Source organism: Acinonyx jubatus, chromosome A1, assembly GCF_027475565.1.
Source record: "Acinonyx jubatus isolate Ajub_Pintada_27869175 chromosome A1, VMU_Ajub_asm_v1.0, whole genome shotgun sequence".
NCBI lineage: Eukaryota > Metazoa > Chordata > Mammalia > Carnivora > Felidae > Acinonyx > Acinonyx jubatus.
The window spans coordinates 123534442-123542753 of record NC_069380.1 but is presented as its reverse complement, the minus strand read 5'-3'; positions in this window follow the sequence as shown (position 1 = coordinate 123542753).

Below are 8312 nucleotides of genomic sequence, written 5' to 3'. Positions count from 1 at the left end.
CAACTCCTCAGAATGTTACACATGGAGTTACCATACGACCCTGCAATTCCACTCCCAGCTGTATATCTGAAAGAACCAAAAACATAGTCTACAGAAAGACTTGTACATGGGTGATCTTAGCAGTATTATTTGTAAGAGCCCAAATGTTCATCAACTGATGAATGGCTAAAACAAAATATGACCATACAATGAAATATTAGCCAGCCATAAAAAGGAATGGAGTACTGATTTGTGTTACAACATGGATAAACCTTGAAAACATTATGCTTAGTGAGAGAAGCCAGACACAAACGGCCACACATTTTAATTCCACTTATATGAAATGTCTACACATTTTTATGATTCCACTTATATGAAATGTCTAGAAGAGGCAAATCTGTAGAGAAAGAAAGCTGATGAGTGGATGCCAGGGGCTGGGCAGAAGGGGATGAGGATTCTTTAATGGGTGCAGAGTTTCTTTTGAGGACGATAAAACTGGTGTAAAATTGATTGTAGTGATGGTTGCACAACTCTATGAGGATACTAAAAACCATATAGCTGTACACTTTAAATGGGTGAATTCTATGGTATGTGAATTATATCTTGATAAAGCTGTAACAAATACATGCAGACAAAAGAATAATATCCATTTTGTAAGAACACCAGCAAATGTGACCATACACGTTAAACAGGTCAAATATGTCAAATATTTTCTATGAGGGAAAAGGGAAAAGGGAAAAGGGAGTGAAACATGGAGACAAGACGGAATAAATAAATAAACTAAAACAAAATGAGCAAGGGACATTGCCTGGTGCACAATATTGGGCATGAACCAAGGTGTGTGATGAACTCAGCCCTCTACAACTGTGTTTAAAAAAGAGAAAAGAGAATTTTAAGAATTGAGTTTAATGGCACCGTATTTCCAATATTTCAAGTGGTAGATGTTTTTGGTCTTCCTGAGATTGACCCACTAGCCCTCCCCTTTATCTGCAAATAGTTTTGACCTGATGGTTTGTTTCAACATTGGAGCAAGGGAACCAACCCTCTTGCCTAACTGATCTGTGACTTGCCTGTCCTTCAGTGTTTCTTGGCTAAATAACAACATGTTCACATACAAAATTTTGTTGTATAATGATTTCTTCCATTTACTAACGCATTACTTTTATTTGGAGTTTATACCACTGATTGGACCACTGGCCATAAACTGCCTCTGTCTGCTTTCATGTTATTTTCATATATTGTAATTTATGTTTCAATGTACTTAAATCTTTTCTTCCTGACCAAATTATAAATCTCTTAAAGGCAAAACTTACACTTCATGCTCTTTTATAGTTCATACAACAATATCATGATTCTTTTCATGTAATAGGTACTCAATAACACTGATTAATTGACAGATTGATAGTGTTCTTGGATTTACCAAACCATAGTCTTAAAAAGAAAAGAAAAGAAAAGAAAAGAAAAGAAAAGAAAAGAAAAAGACAAAAAAGGTCCCAAGTGGTATTTCCTACTATACTATTGTGTATGATTCCTTTGGTGAATTTCTTTTTAAAAATCAGTATATTGACCTATTTAGATTTTTTTAAGTTTATTTATTCATTTTGAGAGAGAGAGAGAGAGAGAGAGCAAGAAAGGGGAGGGGCAGAGAGAAAGGGACAGAGAGAGAATCCCAAGCAGCCTCCACACTGTCATCAGCACAGAGCCTGATGTGGGGCTCAAACTCACAAACCTTGAGATCATGACCTGAGCTGAAACCAAAAGTCAGAAGCTTAACCAACTGAGCCACCCAAGCACCCCTGTTTAGAATTTTTGTGAATTTTAACATATATACTTTTTTATGTCTTTAGATAACTGGAAAACAAGTTACTTACTATGATTTGCAATGTAACAAATGAACACTTCCTCCATCACCTAATTGGGAATTGTATAGAAAATCATAGAGTTCCTGACTTTATTGAGTTTGCTAAATAAGTTTATAAAAATGTAAAGCCCTTTGGCAAGATTGCATGGGCTTAAAATTAATTGGGTTAAAGCCATGCCCACTTCTTACAATTAACCTTATTTTTGAAACTTGGGTGTGCATATTCCTGAATGACCTTTATTTCCAGAGATCTGTAGCACTGGCTGGAAAGGCATTTCAGCCATCTTGTTTTAGTAATTGCACTGTAGCAAACACAACAAAAGCTGTCCAGAAGCTGAAGAGCATGGTCTCTTCAAAAAGTGTTCATGTAGCATATCCAGAAGGTTGTAAGTCCAAATTCCACCGATGTCTTACAGTCTAGTTTTGTGGGAGAGAATGAGAAATAGAAATTTCTATCTTAGGCTTCAGTCGCATGGTACTACTCATTCAATTATGTGAGCTTTTGCTGTGTCAGACTAGAATCTGAGTCCTGAAACCAGTGAGAAAACTTAAAACCTATAGTAGTTTTCCTAGTTACTTAGAAGGTTTGGAATAATGGGTTGCCATAAAGAACCCTTTAGTTTATTGGTAACTGAGACAGTACAGGACTAACCAACAGATTATGACGTGTTCAGGGCACCAGCAATGCAAGGGCACCTTCTCTTCTAAAAATAAACAAGTTAATTTCGACATTTTTGTCCAGAACTTCACATTCAAAAATGTAGAAAAGAATTCTTAATTTTTTTAATTTATTTTTTATCTTTAAAAAAATTTTTATTGAAGTATAGTTGACACACACTGTTACATTAGTTTCAGGTATACAACACAGTGATTTGACAAGTTTATACATTATGCTGTGCTCACCAGAAAAGAATTTGTAATTTTGGCATGCATGGAAGTTTTGTGCCATAATGAAATTTTGAATTACCAGTGGAGTGGGATGGGAGGAATCCATAATCTTTTCAATGTTTAGAATCTCCAAAGGGCACTGGCTGTAAGAAGTCACACACTGTATGTACAAAGTCAAATAAAAATTCTCTAACACCTCATATGTAAATCAGATAATCTAATTTTTGCAGGTGAAATTGAGATAATGTTTTAGCAGCTGGGCATATGGCAACTTTACCTACCAAAGAAATATCTGTTGGAATGAAGTCTAAATGTGCCTCCAAGTTTGCTATCTTGCTTCATATACCCAAGTAAGTCACTCAAGTCCTCTAAAAAAACCCCCCGAAGCACTGAACAATCATTTCTAGCTTCATTTAAGCAGTGCATTCTATCTTGATGGGTTCATGAGGATAAATTACAGTCCTCTTTTCTTCCTTATAGTCTTCATGTTTATTCTGGACACAGAAAATTCTCTTTGCCATTCATCCCACTTCAATAAAAACATTTTATTTATACATAATAAATACACTTATACATAATAAATAAATTTATACAAAATAAAAACATTTTATTTACACATTTAAATATTTTTCTTCACATTTTTATAGATACCTGATATCATAGTGACAATTGAGAAAAACAAAGTTTGCTACTTTTTTGTCATTTTTTAGAGAAGAATACTTTTCTCATACATACTTGTAAATTTAGTTGTTGATTACTATTTGGAACAAAATTTTAGGAATACAAATAAATGAAGCTTGTAGTATTTCATTTCTTAAATTATTAAACCATATAAGACTACAAAATTGGTGGCAATAGTAGAGTTAGATACTGTGTAATATGTGCTAATATTTTGTTACTTTTGCTTCAAAAATTTCTTTTTGAAGTAATAAAACCTAACAAATAGGGGCACCTGGGTGGCTCAGTCAGTTAAGCATCTCTTGATTTTGGTTCAGGTCATTATCTCACAGTTTGTGAGTTCGAATGCCAGTTGGGCTCTGCACTGACAGCACAGGAGCCTGCTTGGGATTCTCTCTCTCTCTCCCTCTCTCTCCCTGTCCCTCCCCCGCTTGCGAGCATGCACACACACTCTCTCTGTCTCAAAATAAATAAGTGTTAAAAAACCCTAACAGATAAAGATAAAGGCCTGCTTTTCTTATTCCCTTCCCTGAACCCCAAAGGTAATCACCATCCTGCAGTTGGTCTATTTTTTTATGCTCTTAATACATGTGTTTGTATCCATAAACAAAATATAATATTGTTTCATGGTTTGTAAAAATTTCCGTACATGTGTCTTGAAATGTTTTGAGATTTGGTTTTTTTTTTGAGATTTAAATATGTTGATGCATGTGGAAATATTCATAGGTTTTAAGACTCTATAGCATTCTGCTGTATAAATATACTTCAATTTTTGAACCTATTGATCTTTCAGTGAATATTTTCTTGAGATAAAGGATGCTAGCTGAAATATCCTCATATAGATTTCCAGTGAAGTCTTGAAAGAGGGACTCCAGATCAATTCTTAGAAGTAGAATTGCTAGTTTGTATAATATGTGCATTTTCAATTTCACTAGATATTTACTAAAATTTAGTAGCAAATTTTATAGAGTGCATTGAGGGTGCTTGCGTCCCCTCATGCTCCTTATTTACATTATTAGACTTTTAATGTTCTGCTAATCTTTTGTATATAAAATATTTTTCTGTTTGCTGATTGAGAAAGATAATTTTTTTTTTACATATTTATTGATCATTCTTGTGTAAATTCTATTCCTATCCGTTGCCCATTTGAAAAAACCGGATAGCCCTTTTTAAGTTGATTTGTATGATTCTAAGAAATTTACTCTAGGGATATTGGATTTTAAATACATTGTATGTATCTTCTCTTAGTGTGTGATTTGTCATTTAATTTTGGTGTGTGATATCCTTGTTGCCTAAACACCTAATTTTAATTTTTTTGAAGTTTTAAAAGTCTTATTTTTCATACTTATGCCTCTAATCAGCATAGATTTAAATATGTGGTTTTGTGAGGTGAGGCCTAATTTATTGATCCTAATTTATTGAGGCCTAATTTACTGTTCCATATGGAGAGCTAATTAGAATACTACACTATTTCTTCCACAGATTTGTAATCGTTCTCTGTCTACATAAAGTTCTCATAGACACGACTTGTTGATCTGCTCCATTAATGTATTTATCTGCCATAGTGGTTTATATTATCACAGAGGATCGTCTTGCTCTTTTTGCTTCTTCAAAATCTTAGATATTCTTTTTTTTTTAATGCTTATTTATTTTTGAGAGAGAGAGAGACAGAGTGCGAGTGGGGTAGGGGCAGAGAGACAGAGAGAGAGGGAGACACAGAATCCAAAGCAGGCTCCAGGCTCTGAGCTGTCAGCACAGAGCTGGATGCGGGGCTCCAACTCACAAACCACGAGATCATGACCTGAGCTGAAGTTGGATGCCCAACCGACTGAGCCACCCAGGTGCCCCCCAAATTTTAGATATTCTTGTTTTTATTCTTGCTTTTCCTCTTCTATATGTGTTTTAGGATCTGCTACGAGTTCGATGATTTTTCAATGGGGATTTTGATTGGAGTTTGCACTGAATTTGTAGATTAATTTTGGGGGAGGATTGACCTATTTTATTGGGTCTTTATATCCATGAGATGATGTATCCTTTCATTTACTTAGTTTGACTCACTCTCCTCATATGCAAAATGAAGATTAATAATACTTACCTCAGAGGTTTTTTTGGGGGGGTTGAGAGTGTTAATTCACAAAGTGTAACTTAGAATAGTGTGCAGCACATAGTAAGCACTCACAATTATTATGAAGTGCTGGGGTTTTAGGAGATAATTAAATAATTCTTTTTCCCTCCCAAATTGCTATATTGCAGATATAAATGGTGATCAAAATATCACCTTTACTATAGGTGAAATGGGTCAGGGAATGTTGCTTTAGATTAGTGAAGGCTTTTTTTTTTTTTTTAATGTTTATTTATTTTTGAGAGACAGAGTGCAAGTGAGGGAGGGGCGGAGAGAGAGGGAGACACAGAATCCAAAGCAGGGTCCAGGCTCTGAGCTGTCATAAGGATTGAACTCACGGACCATGAAATCATGACCTGAGCTGAAGTCAGATGCTTAACTGACTGAGCCACTCAGGATACCCTGGTGAAGGTATTTTTTACAATGCTATTAGGTGATGTTGAGGCTGCTCTCCTGGTCCAGCAAACCACACTTAAGTAGGACTCTACTCGCTTTCTACTCATTAAAACGAATCATATCTTTGACAGATGTTACCTTTGCTAAGTAGTTTAATAGTGATCCGATTCAGCAAAGATTTAGCAACACTGTTGTGGACATTGTCCTGAAGAGGAAAAATAAAGACAAGACAGTCACAGCTCTCAGAGTGAAATAACAACTTTGAGAGGCAGTATTACAGAACAGTGGTAATTGCATTTGATTGCTAAAAGAAGCACCAAAGAACAACACTAATCAGCTCAAATAAAAAAATTATATATAATGTAATTATATATAGTTAATATTATTACATATGTAATTATAGCAAAGAAAGTCCAGAATTCAACTTCTATAAAATCATCTTTTATTTGAAAGAATATAAAGCAATGAAAAACAGACACAATTATATAGTATTTAGATGAGGCCCATTACATTACATTAAGTACATCATTAGATTTGTTAAACAGTCATTGTTTTATTAGAGGCTTTTGTATTTTAAGCTACATACAGTAGTAACTGGGGTGAAAATAGCGCACATTTACTACAGTGTGTGTTTGGGTCAGAGTGCCTTGCAGTTTTTCCAGCTTCAAATACAGGAAGGAATATTTCAAGATTTGGATAACATCCTGGTGCTGGTTTCTGTCACTCAAAATGAAGAAAAGGAAACATGAAATGTCATGTTTTGGGGATATCAGTCTTGCAGTCTGGGTAAATTGTGTTGTAGTGAATCATATTGCTAATGGAAGTGTAACCACATATGCTTGATTAAGACTGGAATGAGACCTGGATATCTGGATTCCACTTCATGGAAGGCAAGTCCACCATTCATTCATTCATCCATCTTTTTTTTTTTCCTGTAGGTATCCAGGCTAAGGTTGTAATGAAATAGATTTCCTGTTGACTCCAGAGCATGAGAGCAGATTCTCTTTTTGTTTTGTTTTAAATTTTTTAAATGTTTATTTACTTACTTGAGTGAGAGAGAGGGAGGAGAGAAAGTATACATATGTGGGGGAGGGGCAGAGAGCAAGAGAGAGAGAGAGAGGGGGAGAGAGAGAGAGAGAGAGAGGGAGAGAGAGAGAGAGAGAGAGAGAGAGAGAGAAATAGAATCCCAAGCAGGCTCCACACTGGCAGTAGAGAGCCTGACATGGGGCTCAAACCCACGAACTGTGAGATCATGACCTGAGCCTAAATCAAGAGTCTTAACTGACTGAGCCAACCAGGTACCTCTGGTTTTTGTTTTTCTTTTTTTATGAGATAAAATATGAATAAGGTTCCCAAGAGACATTATTTCTATAAACAATATTCCTATCTTTCTACTTTCACCTTTTTGGTTTCTCTAGGATCAAAAGATTGGAAGGCCCATGGGTAGGACAGTATTCCTACCTGAAAGAGCTCAGATAACATCAAGTTATTTTTCTATGTGTTTGCTTAGCAATGGAACAATATCCCATTAAGAAGAAAGTCTGGGTAGGGGTGCTTGGGTGGCTCAGGGGGTTGGGCATCTGACTTCAGCTCAGGTCATGATCTCATGGTCCATGAGTTCGAGCCCCGCGTTGGGCTTTGTGCTCATAGCTCAGAACCTGGAGCCTGCTTCAGATTCTGTCTCCCTCTCTGTCTGCCCCTTCCCTGCTCATGCTCTGTCTCTCTCTGTATCAAAAATAAATAAAAACATTAAAAAAAGAAGAAGACAGTCTGGGTCAATCCATCCATATGCCCATTTTTAAAATCTGTTTTCACCTTCATCTAGCCATTTATTCAACAGATGCTTTCCAGATACCAGGCACTGTGATTCAAATATAAAAGTACTCAGTCCTCGAGCTCAAGGAGTTTTCATTCTTGTGGGAGAGACAAATATTCAAAACAACAGTTATAATATGGTAAGAAACATGCCATTGTGAAGGTGTTATGGAAACTAATGCATAGAAGCCCCTATTTCTTACTGGTATAGTATAATAAAAATGTGCCAGGCATTCAGAGTTTCAGATTAGCTAAAGTCTAACTCTAAGTTTCCTGGATTTAAGTCCCATCCCTTCTCCTTTGTAATTGTGTGGCCACAGACAAGTTAGGTAACTAGTGTGTGACTTGATTTCATCATTTGTGAAGTGCAGATAATAATTATTGCTTCTTGCATGAGGCTGATACCAAGATAAAACAAGTTAATAAATGTAAAGCACTAGAATTAGTAATATTTAGCAGTATTTACGTATATTCTAAACATTAATTATAATTGTCACTCCTTATTTTGAAAATAGATTTACATTCCATTACAGCAATAGTCTCTAAAGGTAATCTATTGGTAGGAGGAAGAAA